Genomic DNA, 16,211 nt, shown 5'->3' on the forward strand with positions numbered 1-16,211 from the left:
GCCCGCGCGACTGTTCTCGTGCAATATGCGTTCCGTCTGGCGTGGCGTTATGAGAGATAACGATAAACGGTAAATGAATGATTATTGGCAAAAAGATCCCGACGGACCGACCAAGAGGGCGCTCCTGCTGCTGCCACTTCGGTTGCTGCTGCTGCTGCTCCAATATCAAGTTAATGCTTAATGGATCGATATCTGGCCTTTAAAGGCCTGCCAAATGGCCAATCAAAGAGCTGGGCAGAGAGAGAGAGAGAGAGCGCCGAGATTCAATTTGGGTTTCCTTCAAAGCGAGTATCTCAGCTTTCAAAACAGGGGGGTTTCCGCTTACCACCCGTTGCGCCTTATGCCCGATAAAACCCTTAACACTTTGACTTGCTGCAGGCAAACCCGCAACTGGAGCGTATCTGCCGTGTCGGTGAGGTTAATGCGTATCATCGACCGGAGAGCACTACTGGGAGGGCCCCAGTAGGGCTGGCTACGCATTCGACCGTGTTTTATCGAACATTTCTTTCGAAACTTTCCGGCTACCGCAGCGGTGCCGAGGACCGGGTGTTGCGGTAAGTTTTGGCGAAGGCCAAACCAACCTCCAAGCCAAGAGTATCCCCGATATTATTAGCATCATTATCTTTCCAGTACAGTGCGCAAACGATGCCCGTACCGTGCCGTGGCCATTCGCTAATAACTGTTCCGTTCCGGGGTCTTCTAGTTGGTGTTGTCTTATGGTATGTGCACACTCCATTAGGTAATCGCACCCTCCCCACGCATACTATGCGAAACAAACTATGCCATGGACGGCCACCGATTTTTGGGTGAAAATGGAAACAATCTCTGTGCGCGGGAGTGGCTGGCTAGTGGGTGCTGGTGAGAATTAGATTGTAACATCGAGCGCTTCACACTCAACTTGCGCCCCGGTCTTTCGTGAACTTGCGAAGCGAAGTCAATGAAGCCGGAAATTGAATCTCCGGCGGCCGACCGGTGGTGGTGGTCAAAGTTTATTAATTTTCAAACAATGCTGCTCTTTTTAACGCTTTTTCTGGTTTTGGGAATCCCCAAAAAGGCGACCACAAAGTCACGTAGAGTGTAGGAGTTGACTAGGAAGCGAGCTAGCTATTAACGATTGCTGCCCGTGGGGTAAATACGGAATGAGAGTCGTTCTAATGAACCAGTAAGCTCGCCGTCTCCTGAAAGGCTCATTGTTTTGACGGTATGGAGTTCTCTGGAATATCGTCCCCCAGGGGCGGTGATTCTGGTGCCCACGGGATACCTCGCAGATGCTAATGCGACCCCGCGGTAATGGTCCAATTATCGGAGATGATTTATCCGGCATCTCCGGTGACTTCTAGTGCTGCTGCTGCTTCTTCTGGCAGAATAACAGAACAAGGTACCAGTGAGCCGCATTCTCATTGTTAGCACGTGCCAACTGGCCGTTTATGTTTTGCCGGATAAAGGCAACCAGATCGCATTGTGGACAGCCCTAGCAACGAACGGTTTCGAGGTTCACTGCATCCATATACTCGCGCGCGCCCGCAACTTGCATCTAGTTTTCCGAGAGTCGTTTTGCTAGAGGTAGAGCACGTTCAAACGTTTTGAGATCCAAGCATCCTTCGGGCATAGTTATGAGCACACGGACATTAGAATCTCGAAACGTCAGTTTACTTTCCGCTGCCCGTATTCACGTTTCCCGCCCGAATCAAGGTAAGGAAAGTGGCCCACTTTCGGTACAAGAGCAGGGTTGGTTTGCTAATTTGATTCCCTACTCCCAGTGGAGTTCGGTTTTTATGCTGTATAATTTTGTCTTTGTCAAGTGTCGCGTGCTGTGTGCATTATTTCAGTGCTTGCAGGTCGAAAGAACAAACACCAGAAGGGGTGGCCATCGTTTGACGATGCAGTGCACGATAGCATCATTTTTCAAGTTGTTACATTCCGTTGTTTCGACGCTTTCGTTGCTGTAAACGACCAGCACTCTGTCCTGGGAATAGTGAAAAGCAAGTGTATCTCTCGAGTGTCGGTACGGGATACCAAAGGGACTCTCCGAGCAGTGCAACTATTCGGAAGCTCCAACTCTCTTCATCAGAATGCTGTTGACTTGGCGAATTTTTTGACGAACTTTTAACACAAACGAAGCATAACTATAATTTACTTTTTCAGTCAACACCAGTCCGGTCCCGATAAGTGCTGGAAATGATGAAGTTCCCCGTCATTCCCGTCAAACTATAAGGACACAACTTTCCATCCACGAATACCCTGCGATTTCCATATCACCTCACCACCGCTTTGCCGTTCCGCATGCAAAGCTGATGTATCAAAACATTGTTTGATTAAACTTTCCAGTACACACGTGCTCGCTCGCTGGCTCGCTGCTTCGTTCGGGCTGAAATCTCTCCTGTCGTAATTCATCAGCACTAAGCCCTTGCAGGCGTTCCCGGTGAAGTACCGTGAAGAAGCACATCCTCAACACTTGATTAAAACCTTCCTCTCTTCCTTTCCAGGGCGCACGCCGATGGCAGTCAGGTATACGGTGCGAATAGTTGCGGGCTGAGTGGCGACGAGCTTTTCGTGTCACAGTAATTCATTTTAGACGGGCTAGCGCCGGTTCTGCTGCCGCTGCTCATGCCCGAGCACACGCCATGGAACGTGCCGTGGAAAAGAGGAAAATTGAAATGAGAACACCATCCACTCTGAAGAGCTTAATTGAATAGCGTCTCGTCCTTCGACGACTCACGACGTGCACACGTGTGTTGGTGTGTGTGTGTCTGGCCACAGGTAAAACACACTAGCGTCGCGCTGTGTGACCCAATCTTGCTGGAAAGCTTTCTTCGTCACGCGCTCTCGTTACGCAAGGATGTGCGATAAGTTCGGTACGGTTTCCCGCGGCTCCTCCTCAAACAAGCAGTTACCAGAGTCTTACGAGTCTTTGATTTATTAATGACATAACTTTCTGCGGTTTGCGGCGGCCACAATGGGACCGCCTCACTCCGTCTCTACCACCCCAGCTTCCGACTGCATTAATGAAAGCGTCTTATCGCGCGCGCACTCGACAGATGATGCTTCGCTGACATCGCACGTTTCGAAGGGAAAGCGGGGAAAAATGGTGCTCGTTGTGGATCAAAAAATGCACCACCATTACTTTACTCGCCTGGAAGGGCGGAAAGTAATGAAACTCTTTTCGCTCACAGTCTCTCTCAATCGCTCGCTCGCTCGCTAGTCCTTGTCTCCAGCTCGTCAACTGTTTTTGCTGATCAGGCACAGGAGACGGAAAAGTATGATTCGCGAATCACGGTCGGTCGCAACAGTCGTCGTAAAAATGGTGCTGCACCCTCCCAGTGGGGATAAAACTCACGAAAAGCTACCACTAGGGAGCAACCACACACAGGGTGAGCTCAACAGTCGTAAAAGCAGCGGGAGATCCATGCCCAGAACCATCATACAAGCACACACATGCCACGGACATTGACATACATTATAATTTTTCACCACATTAAATCACAGTTGCTGTCATATAATCCCTCCAGTTCCATCGGCGTCCCTGAAGGCCTCCGGGAAAGCACTCACCGGGTCCTTTTGTTGCTGGGCTGTAGTGTCTTCGTGGATCCGTTGGGGACAGACAGCATTGTGCAGCTCGTGGAGAATCTCGAGTGCTCCCTTCCCCCGGGGGAGAAGTCCCTTTTTTGCATGTCCTTTCAACCTTTAGGACACTTCCTCCTCTCCCTTCTTTCAGTTTCCCTACTAAGCGAACGACGAGACAATTTTTCCATTAGCTCACATCAACGACAAGGGATTTGGGGAAGCAAAAAAAAAGGGGACACGATTCAAAGTGGACGAGGAACAGAGAGAGAGAGAAAAAAAACCCTGAGTCCCAGAGCTTTTCGCCATTAGCTCCATATCCATACCGAAGGACCACGAAGACGAAGAGGTCATAAAAATTTATTTCCATTCGTTCCCCCACCGCGCCAGGCCAGCTGGAAATGGGTTCCTTGTTGTAAGCGAGCGAGAGAGCGCGAGGAATCACATCAAGCGCGCGACGTCTACCACGTGGGTTTATGTAGAACGAAACGGATTGGCTGGATCTGTGGTGACGAATGGCGTTTTTGCATTGGGGGGACATTTGGACTCGCTTTGCACCGTTTGCACGGTTATGCAGAGATCTCGAGCAGCGTCACGGTAATGGATACTTGCTGTAACCCGAGGGACGCACGGAACCAAGCAAGTAAGCTGCTAAATCTCAGTGCAGTTCTCCTGCAGCACAATCAAATGGCGATTAACTTCGAGCACTTTCAAGCTCATCATTTGGTGATTTAACTGTAAGAATCCCCAGTCAGTGAAGACCGCAATACCGAAACAGATTGCGCTACGGAAATTTAGTTTAGTGTTTCTAAAGCTTTCGCTTATTCAATTATGGTTCCGATTGTTCGCGTCACCACCACGTCAATTGTTGGCACCAGATTAGTCTCATGATCTACGCTAATTTGATTCCGATAATCACTTCCAGCTGCTGACGTCGCTGGCGTAGAGATCATAAACACCGCGATAGAAAGAGAGTGAGTATCTGCGGCAAGCAATTTGTTGCTAATGGTCTGGTGCCTTCGAGAAGCCCCGTAGGCCTTAATCGTTATGGACGGCAAAGTTTCTGCATTGCGATGACATCGATTGGAAGGAAGGAAGGTGGCTCATCGTCTGCTCTCGTCCGCCTGCGAACGATTATAGTTCGTCAACTAGTTTCTCAAAACCTCATTACCGGCTGATTCCACCATCGACTACTATCTCGCCAAGCACCGCCCTTGGGCCACCGGTGCCTGATGACAGTTTCGCCATCCAGACGAGATGTTGCCAGTGGAAATCATAATCTTGAACGCCTGAAACTTTGCTTCCACTGGTTGTTCTGTCTTGGTCCCCTCGAGGCAACGCAGGAGGACAGAGTGAAGACAAGAAAAAGGATAAAGTTTAATTACTGTTTCATAAACGATCAATTACAGGTTTGTATCACCGATTGAATAGTTTCTAATTACTGTTGCTGCCGCTGCTGATGCTGACGCATCTGAGAGCTGGCTCTCGTGTTCATCAGAAACTGTTAGCAAACCATGCACAGCAAGCAATTTACTCTTTTGCTTTATTTGATTAAACCAGGCAGCCCGCCCCTGATCGCAAGCAGCTGTCTCTGTGGCAAACTTTCTTATCAACTTCTATCTAACCGCATGAGCGTGAGTATGATATGTTGTACGAGCAAACTTTCGTGATTTACTGGCGGTTAGTTGTCATGTTTCGATAAGAAAGCGAAGCAAAAAATCTCTCAATCCCTCAGCTTAAATGAAGAAACCGAAAAATCCTTGACCTACAATAAACAAAAGCAAAAGAGCGGGCGAACCTCGGGCACACTAATTTGCGGGTTCCGTTTTCGCGGCCCATTCCTTAGCACCCAACGATCCCAATCTTGGTGCGCTTGGTGAAAACTTTTCGGTGTACCATTAAAAAACTTTATCAACCTCTCACAGCCGGTGAGCACTGACTTAAAGCCTCGCGTGTAATATAAAGGCACTTGAAGCGGCCGCAAGCCGTAGTGTTAGTTACTTGCTACAACCCGCCGGGTGGCGGCGGGAGCACCATAGAGACTGGCAGAGGGGTGGATAAATTGAATTTTTAACATAATCTCTATGCTTATTACTTCCGGGAAGCGATCCCGGGCCGTAGATCGACACTTGAACTTTGCGTAACAATCAGCCGCCTCTATGCCAATGTACCTGCGCTTGTGCATAGCCGACGTCCTGAATGAATCGCGCGAAGTCATCTAACAACATCCCCCTGTCCTCCAAGGGTGAGTGTGGGGGCGAGCTGTATTTGTACGTTTACAAAGCACTTCTCTCTGCGCGCCCCCTAGACCCTTGTATTCGCGTTGGTGGTCGAGAAGTTTCACGGGCGGGAAAATTCGTTACATTCACACTCTAACCCAGAAGACCTCCGCTAGAGAGGCCTCGAGTTATGAGCAGCCACCTCCGCAGCTCTTGTGGTTCATCTTTGAACTTTAAAGTGAAGAAAACGAGGCCATTGGAAACCCCGAAACGATCCCTGGCAGCACGTGGCAGCCAAACGAAGGAAAACGAAATGAAATGTATACTTTTCGAGATGAAACTTTCGTAATAATAGAACCTGGAGTTGGTTTTTTTCTTCTCTGGAATGGAAAAAAGGCAAGTGGACAGCCCCAGCACTTCGTAACCAAATTATTGATAAATTCTCTCTTCGACCATCGAACGCTGGCCCGACTTTTCTGGCTCCCCAAGGGAACCTTTCCTGTTGCCTGACGTAACCGAAGCGGGAAACCGAAAATTCGCACTCGAGTAAAGTTTAAAGAGCCCCCCCCCCCTCTCTCTGTACTCCACGCTCCCGTGGCTTGTATGGCTGCTGTGGCCGCATTTTGTATCGATTTTGTTTGTTTTTATGACTTCCAGTGGACCCGAAAATGTGTGCGCGTGGCAGCGGTGGTGGTTTTGTGGCTTTTCGAACGAGCTTAAAGCAATTCCCCCCAGCAGGATTAGGACGTTATTCCGCATTCCTGCTGATGGCAGGTTGCTGACTGCAACAACAGGACAGCGGTGGAGGGGGTTTTCATTTTAATTAGATGAGGCATTTTTTATCCCCCTTTCCACCGTTGGTGGCCACCACAGAGACCAGACACAGCAAGGCAACCCGGGAGACCGAGCTAATGAAGTTATTGCCAAGCGGTTTCCTATCAGTGGAACTCGAGCGATCTCGGATCTGTAATCAGGATGGGATCCTAGCCATACCAGTGGAAAAAAACCACTGAAAAGAGAAGCTGGACAGGAAGGGAAATAAATTGTTGTTTTTCATGGTTGGATTTGGCATAAATACCCGAACAAACCCGTCAGCCAAAAATGGCGTACCCGACATTTTAATCAAATGAACAGCAGTTAATCCGATCTCCGATGAAGACGGAGGAGAGAAAAGATTTTTTTCCCTTTCTTGCCAAAATCTCTTATTAAGAAACTAAATGAAAACGAAGGTTTAATGCAATTGGCTTCATTAATTATGAATTACGAGAGGCTGATTCAGATTCAGAACCACCCCGGGGTCTCCAACACCGTTTTCTCCGGCTTATACCGAATCCGAATCCTGACACAAAGCACCAGCGAGAACTCACCGAGGAAAGCAATTCTTTCCCGGTTTTTAAGTGTGGGAACCTCCTGGAACCTTCGATACGGTTCACAATCCCCCTGGCTGGGGAGCACATAACTAGCAAAATTTATCACCAACCCAATCAGCCCCAGGATCATTAAGACATTCCCTTCCGCACAGATGAGAAGCTCCAGTCCTGTCGGTGTCCAGCTCGTCTGCGTCGTTTCCCGCTCATTCTGAGCCACATTAACGCCGTTCAATCATCAAAAACAGGGCGTTGATTGAAATACGGGCAACAAGTTTAACTTCCTCGAGGAATACGAAGGAATGAAGGAGGTCACCTCGGACTCCGTTCTGTCCTCGTTTGCTTAATGGTCGTTTGGTCGTCTTTCACACGGAACACAATGTTTCACCAGCGCAATAAGCTCACCCGGGGCGTGCACACTGCAAAGCACAAGCACAAGAGGGAGAGAGGAGAGTAGAGCTCGTTAATTTGGTAACTGCCGTGCCGTAAATGGCACCATGGCTCGCGGCTCATCAGAGGACGATGCAAAAATGGTGCAACACACAAGCTCAACAAGCGTTTAATGAAACTAATCCGGAATGATTTAATTAGAGATGTTCTGCACCGTTCAAATGCGGATCTCTACAAGGATCCTTTGGGGGGAGAGTGCATGCTGATGAATCGTTGGTTGCTCGTACGAGCGCATTCGATTCAATCTGCATTGATGAGCCATTTGATCAGCGGGATACTAAAGTCCTCCATGCTGCACCCTGCAGGTGACTTGCAGATCCTGCTTCTACGCTGTGGAATGTACTGCCCCCTGGTGTTGGACTGCAATGTTACCGAATGGAGAAGAACCTTGAAAAAAGACGACATCAAAAAAAGGATTCTATACAGCACAAGGTAAGTAAGCAAGCGAACAAACACTGTCGACCGTACGACGGATCTCTGTCTGTCAATAAAATTCATTCCACGCTGTACTGCTGCAGCACCAGAAGCAAAAGCATCTGTATCGCACTGGCTGCTGGCCAATGCAAACAGCACCGGTAAGACTTTCGTTCAGTCCAGAACGAAACGGAAAGAAATGCAAGAAAAGCAAACAAATTTGAACGGAGACTGTTTGCGCTCGGCGAACGTGAGAATCACATTATCCCGCGGGCACGGGCAACTTCATCATCGCGGGGAGAGCGCGCGCGAGTGCATAGTGCACCTTTTGCACGCGGCTGTATATTTGCATAGGAATTTGTTGGTAGTCATTTGCATTTTTGAAGGTGTGCTGGTGTGTGCTGTGGAGTGGAGCTGGCAACAAAATGGCAACATCCTTTTGTCAGTTCAGCTTTCATGCGGATCGCATTCGTATACAAACGGCAATTCAGGCTGCAACGACCTACACACCACTGCAGTTGCGCCACCAAAATCCATTCGAAAGGGAAGGAAACATTGAAAACATTTCCACCGGTCAATTGATACGGACATAATAAAGGTGCAAATTGCTCAGCAATTCTCTCCCGGTCTCGGTCCATTATTGTGTTCGAGCACTTCGCTCCGATATCGCGCCAACGCCGATGATATTCCGGGGTGGACGGGCGATAGCATTCCAATACCCCGGGCCCTCGTCCACTGCATCGCGTCCGGAACCGGATTTCCAAGTGCAGGTTCCAGGTTCCAGGTCTGTCGGTCGGTCTGCCGGTCTGCGAACGATAGCGCAAGGTCATGCTTATTGCATTTTTCCGGTTAAAAGCCGGAACCCGATCCGACGGTCGTCACCTGAGCCGCTGATCGTTGGTTCGGAGTTCGGAGTGGAGAAAAGTATTGTGGTAAGGATGGTCACCTGATACCCTCGAGGATGGGGAATTATGATATTGCATTTTGGAGTGTTTTTCATCGGCCGTCCGACACCAAATGGACCGACACAATGATCCAATTAAGTGAGCAAACGGTGGCCATTGGCCTAGTTTCCACTCATCTGTGTGCCATGCGTGCTACAAGTGCAACGCTACAAAGAAAGGCACTGCAACAGGTTGCACTCATCGTCATCGTGCCGTGCCGCATCGCAAAGAACACTGACTGACGGACAAAGAAACCCATGCCGGACAACATAAAACCCTACCCAGCATGGACAGCGCTGAGCAGAGGGAAATTATCCGTTTAATGATCCATTTCAAATTGCGCCACACGGATCAACGCTTCCAAGGACACTTCGTCCACCGGGGAGGGGGGAGACGGAGGCCAACGAACGGACGGAAGCATTTATCGACCGGACCAAAGTTTTATCGACGTGATAAGCGTCTCCAGACCTCACCAGCCAGACCACACCAGACCGGCGGAGCGTGCAAAACACGAACGAAGAGACTTTGAAATGAAGATAACATTGTATCAACAGGACCAGCAGCACCAAGTTCGTACGCCGTTGGCGCTTTTGATGAGCTTGTCTTGCTTCCTTCCGTTGCGGTTCCTACTTCAACGCAGGCAGGATATTTTTGGGGATTTGTTTCCAGCGAACCTTTTGCCACGGCGAGAGCGCACCTTATCCTCAACGCCACAGCATTATGCTCGTTGCTAAAGCCACCGCACGTTCCGTCAATATTGAGATGCTTGTGTTCAGCACGAGAGGGCAGCTTTAAAGGCGGCAGAAGCGGCAGTTCCGCTCGCAGCAGAGCCTAGGGCCTAGGTTTTCTGTCCTACCGAGAAGCAAAATGATTTCCACTCCGGAAAGCACACATACACGCGCTCCTGGGATACGCAATGAGTGCAAACAAGCGGCGTCAAGTTTAATTATGCAGCACGTTTAAGCCTTTACCGCTCTCCCCGGGGAGAAGTACCTCTTCTGCAGCACACAATGCGCAATTCTTGTGGCCTCAGGTGTGGAAAGCGAGAAAATTAAGTTGATCGTTTATCGAGCATCGCCAATCGGTAGAGGGGTGCCAGTGTGTGAGCATCGAGTGAGTGCTCGCTTTGTATACGATCCTCCGGATGCCCTGTAACCTTCCCTTTAAGGGCTTTTCAAAGGCACCACCTGCTGGTGCTGAATGCTCCCTGCTGGCCGGTGCATAATGCATTCAATGCTTCCTGTGTTCCATGCTTTGCACCTGTGGCCTGTCAAACACAGGGCACCGGGGGCACTGGGGGCCCACCGTCAAAAGGCCCTTCGGTGAAACATGGAATAGGCTGGCACTACCACGGTGCTACATGGTCACGCTTTTCATAAAATCAAAAGCCACTGCCCTCCTCGGCCACTGGCCGGCCCTCGCTTCCGGTGCTACTTTGAACTTCAACCCCAATCTGACAGGGGTTGCACATCGTTCCTCCCTCTCCGGGGGGCCTAGTGGCCACCACATTTTACCTTATTTTGCTGATGGATTTTCTCGCTCGCTCACCCTCCAGGGAGTATCCGGGCAGCACCCGGGATGCCCATGGGTGGCCGGCATGGTTCCGGAAAAACAGAAACATTGGTTTTTACTTTTCGCTGAGTGGTTCCGGTACCGGTCCCGGAACGAGCGGCTGGCCACCGTGTGTACGGATGCGAAGTAGAAACATTTTTCATTTACCCCGCTCTTTTTCTGTGCGATTTGTGCTCTCTTTTTCTCGGTGATGGTCAGCGGTGTTTTATGTTCATTTCATCAGTCCGCTACTCCGGGAGGCGCACAGAATTTCATTAATTTATGCAGCGGCCCTACCTCCCCCCGTCTGCCCTTTAGCACGCGCTTTGAGCCATCGTCGTAAAGCCTGAGGCATCGTTTTCGAGTGCTTTCGATAAGCCAATAGGATGAGACAGGATATCTGCGAAGCGTTCCGTGAGTCACTTCCGAAGCTCCTCCTCTCGGTCGGTAGTCAAATTTGATCGTTCTTTGTAGTCAACGCGTTGACGATGTTGACGATATTGGTTAGCTAGCGTTCGTCGTGTGCCTCACTCGCCGTCTACGTGAATCTTCTTGGCTTTTCGTCGAATTTACGATCCTGCTAGCACTAGACCACCAGAAGAGTGGTGCTGGTGCTGGTTTTCGGCACCGCGGGGATTGCGGAAATTAATTCTGTTTCGTTTCTGTTTGTTCTTCATCTCAGTCAACAGACAGTCGCACGATGAAATTGAATTATGTTGCGCATTCTATCCGCTTGTACTTTCCAACTATGGCGTATGCGCGGCGTCGCAACAATGAACGGTCGGAGGAACAGGAACACGATTCAATTCTTGGCTTCATTAGGCGCGCACGGCACCACATACGATTCCATCTGTGAGCTTCGGCAACGGCACAGATGACGGTCTGCGTGTGCTGCGAGATAATTTTGGCCAAATGAGCCAACAGCAAACGGCATTTAGAATTGCTCGGTATCGAATGACTCCCTTCCTCCTTTCTCCTTTTCTGCTGATTTCGTGGTTTCAGTTTTTTTGAGCTACATCCGACAAGGCGGTCCAATAAACAGTCCAATTTATGAGGCAGCAAACAGACACATACACGCGTGCGCCCGACGGTTTACGGTAAACATCATTTAGTTTGAATTTGCTGAGGACGATGGAATGTAATCAAACCGAACCAGAATGACCAGACACTCCTGCTTAACCTACTTAACCCCAAGTATTGAGACAGAGCGTCGTCGTCATCATCGTCGTCATGGTCGGGATAAAAGTTTAAACATATTTGGGGAATTATCATGAAATCCGTTGGGACAATTGCCATCGTTCCTATCGGACCGTCGAATCGCTTCTTAACAAGGAGATGGTTCTTCGGGGGTTTTTTTTTTTTGCTTTTCCTTTTTGCACCGTGGTTCCGGAATTGTCCGGAGTGAAAGCCTCCTCGCTGTCGCTCTACCAAAAACATACCGCAGATTTGCAGCACCAGAAGCATCAACAGCGCAAGATATGTTGACGAGTTTGCGAATGATGCGTTTTCAGTGGTTCCAGTGGTTCCATTAACCATTCTCTCCACCAACCACCCGGCGACCAATCAAAACGACCGAACGCGCTCGATGTGAAGGTGCAATAATAAACGCAGCTCAAGCGATGCTCCCAGCGGGCAGCAGAACCGGGCTGCTTAAATCCTTTAGCGACGGTCCCCGGTTGACAAGAGTGCGTCGTCTGTTGAGCCGGATACCCGGCCCGGAGCGGACGAAACACGTTTCACGATTATAAATTTTATTAGCTCGCTTGTATTGTCGACGATACGATCGTATAATGACGGACTTATCGTAGCCAGCGATAGCAGCAGAAGCAGCAGCCGCAGCTACAGCAGCGCACCCGTCGTGCTCGTTGGAGGCGTTGGTGTTTAATGATTGAAAACGCTCCCCGAAGAAGGGGTTCCAAAAACACAAGCGCAACCATGGATCACCTGTTTGTTCTGTTTCAGAGCTCACAGAGAAAGAGGGAGAGAGAGAGTGGGCGATTCAATTGGGTTTTTTTTATGACAGTTCATGATGAAATTACCACGGAAATCGATTATTCATCTTCGCTTTAGTTCCCTCGAACGGTGCAGCATTAATCCCTCGCTTTTTTCCCTGGGGTGGGATAGGGCACGATGTACGCGCGAGACGAGCACGCTTCCCAGGCTCCGTATCGATGACCTCCGTAGGCGGGTTGTTGGGGGGCTGGTCGTCCGAGGCGCATTAAACGGTTTATTAAATTCGCGACCGACGCACACTCACATACACACGCCCCAAGTTATCGTGATCGGTCACCATCACATGGGGCGTTGGTGTACGATTGACCTCCACTCAAGCGCCACAACATAACAATCGCTCCATAGTGAGCATGAGAATGAGGCGGCCACATCATAAATGCCGCAATCTTATGGTGGTGCAATTGTGCAACGAAATTGGCGCTTCGTACTTCCATACACAGGCGTCGAAGGTGTGGAATGCTGGCTGCTGGCTGTGGCCCAAAAAGGCTAATTTATGCCGATGCAAATGAGCGATCAAGCGCAAATGGTACGGCTTAATGTAAACGTTTCGTTTAAATCATTTTTAACTTCGTCAATTCACATGCCACTAGCGCGCAGTAACAATACCAAGTGGTCCATATGGTCCCGGAATTGGCAGAAGGGGTCAAGTGAAGCCACAAAAAGGGAAATCACACAGCAAACTTTACGATAACCCTTTTTCCTCGACGCGTCCAGAGTGTTGCTTTGATAATTCATCCGTCCCACAACAATGCTATTCAACACGGTCGTCCATAATCTCATTCCAAAAACTTTATCTCCATGTAGCAGCATCAACTGCGGAACTTAACTCAAGGACAGATATATTCCACCCCACCCAAAATCCCCCTTTTCAATTCCCTACACTGGTAACTCGGGTCTTCACAGCTGCCATTTGGATTTTAGCCGGACATTTCTGGTTACGATTGCCCGGGGAATTGTAATGACGGTAGCCTGGATGGTGGGCGAAGTGTTCCGCTCGCTACGCCATTGCCTGTCGACACAATCGAACACTGAACAGTCCCAAAACAGACCTCTCCTCGATTGGAGGAAAGTGTGAAAGCATCCCTGAGGCGAATATCAGTTGCTGGCCACTAACCAGCCACGACCAGATGCAAAAATATTCCGCAAACTTTGCTGGCACTAAAAAAAGCTGTCTCGCACAAACCAATATTTGTGGCGTGGAAAAGGGGCGGGAAAATTTGCAGGAAAAAGCGTCAAAACGGGGGTGGATGGGGGTGGCCTAGGTTGCAGGAAAAGTTCCGCAATGCGATCGAATTTTATGCGTTTTAAGCTTGGCCAGATTCACTCCCGCAGTGGCTTGCATTAGTCATGCATAAAGTTACTCGAACCGCGAACACGAGAGAGGACGTCAGTTATGGCCGATTGCCGCGCACAAAATGTGGTTTCAACCCCCCGCACCCGGCCCGGGAGGTTAACACCATTTTATCAACTCTCAGTTTGAGCAGTTATCCAGTTCTCGGGAATTTAATTTGAATTTTCAAACATTTAGGACTTTTTGTAGCCATCGGAAAGGGTTTTTACGAGATGCACCTTACCCTTCACTCGAAGGAAACTCATTAACTCAACTCAGGAGGAACCGCAGTTGCTCTGTAGAAAACGAAGAAAATCGGATTCTACAGAAAAATCCTTCGCACCAACACGTTTGTCCAATTTATGGTCCCGCATTAGGGTAGCAGGTGCTTCTTGAGTTCACCGGTGGCGAGTGGCATGAAATTGAAATTCCCAACGTTAATCGAGTGGAATATATAGTTATAGTTGGTAGGTTAGGCTTGTATTGTAGAGTAGTGTAGACTTAGGATTAAGGTAGTATTAGTAATGAATAGTTGTATATTTGTGGTTTTTAAATATAAAGTCAGTCTGAATCGTAAACCACCTTGAAGCAGACGTATAATTGGCGCAGCCGTCCGGCCTTTGAGTACGAAGACAGTGCAAAAACACAAGACAAAGAAAACTTGTGTTACAGTAGGTCCGGGTAACCATTAAAATCGTGCCGCGTGTCGATTTTAAGTTGAGGCCTCGCCGCTTTCGTGACAAAGAAAAAGAACCGGCAAAAGTGAAGCGTGAATGTTCTAAGAGAATCACCTTCACCCACGACGACTAAAGTGAAGTAATCGTTCTTAGAGAAATTACTTTCACAAGTCCAGAGTAGCGATAGTTCTAAGTGAAATCGCACTCACGGAAACCCGGTTAAGCTGATCATTCGGAGTGAATTTGGATTGAAGAAAAAAAAAGTGAAATGGATCAAATCTACCAAAAACTTGAGGAAATAGTGAACATTTGCCACCAAATACTTTCGGATCACAGCAAGAAATTTCAACGGATCAAGCGATGCCTGATCGACCGACGGAGCAACGCAGAGATCAACGACCAGCGACCGACAACGCAGAGCGAATCGATGGATTGTTTAATCCCTGATGCTATTAAGCTGCTACCTGAGTTCGATGGAAATGGGCGTCAACTCTGCGCTTGGCAAGAGACCACAGAACAGGCACTGGAACTGTTTCAAGGACAAGTAATGCAGGAGAAAAATGAAATATTTTTCAACATTGTCAAAAACAAAGTAACGGGTAGGGCAAAAGATGTGTTATGCGTAGGAAGCAACCCGCAAACATTCGATGAAATGAAAGACATTCTGCTAAAAGAACTAGAAGGATTTAATTTGAAAATAACAAAAGATACGGGTGCGAACAAAAACATTGTACCGCATGGCATTATAAAATACACCCAACCAACTTCTCAAATATCTATTAAAAATGTATGCAGCTCTAACAAAGTTTCTAAAATGGAAAAAAATGATCTTTTTCCCAACATTTGTACACCGTTAGAATTCTATGAATTTAAATTTCGCGATTATTTTGACTTTCTCATTGGTTCAGAGACACTTGCACAGTTTAATGCAATTATCGATTATGAAAATGAATTTATTTTTTTTTGAAAAATAAAAAATTTAATTTCGTGAATATTACCCATCGCAGAAAGCTGAGACACATCATACAGTAACAGTGAACACATTGAACAATAGGGATTGGTTTGTACCTACTTTGCAAAAAATAGGAAAACAGGCTTACATACTTCCAAGATTGTACATAGCAGTATCAAATTATTTTCTATTATTCGGCATAACGAATTAAAAGTGAAATAACACTGAAAACTTTCAAGGATACAAAGGGCACTAAAAGACACAAATAAAAAATTAAACGAATTAAACAGTTGAATAATTGAAAGCACGAGGACGTGCATTGTACTTATAGGGGAGGAGTTATAGTTGGTAGGTTAGGCTTGTATTGTAGAGTAGTGTAGACTTAGGATTAAGGTAGTATTAGTAATGAATAGTTGTATATTTGTGGTTTTTAAATATAAAGTCAGTCTGAATCGTAAACCACCTTGAAGCAGACGTATAATTATATATTCGCAGAAACGAACCCTGCCCCTTTTTTTACGGCTCAGGAATCTGTCGCCCACCAAAGTATTCGGATAGATTATCGCCTTCATTTCATAAATCCACAGGGTTAACGCCGGTTTGCGCCGTCTAGGACCCCTTAACACCCGCGCAACAACAACGCAACACAACGTGACATTAACATCTCCGCTCGTTCTCATCTCGTTTCTGGATAATGAATTTTTCGGGGTTTCCACGATTTCCCCCACACGGC

At 48.0% G+C, this 16,211-nt stretch overlaps 1 protein-coding gene across 1 annotated transcript in view; it reads right to left on the reverse strand.

Moving 5' to 3' along the window:
* The window catches only part of LOC126571006 (uncharacterized), a 44,542-nt gene that overhangs the window by 25,173 nt on the left and 3,158 nt on the right, over positions 1-16,211 (reverse strand). The gene's annotated exons all lie outside the window — the stretch shown is intronic.

Source organism: Anopheles aquasalis, chromosome 2, assembly GCF_943734665.1.
Source record: "Anopheles aquasalis chromosome 2, idAnoAquaMG_Q_19, whole genome shotgun sequence".
Taxonomy (NCBI): domain Eukaryota; kingdom Metazoa; phylum Arthropoda; class Insecta; order Diptera; family Culicidae; genus Anopheles; species Anopheles aquasalis.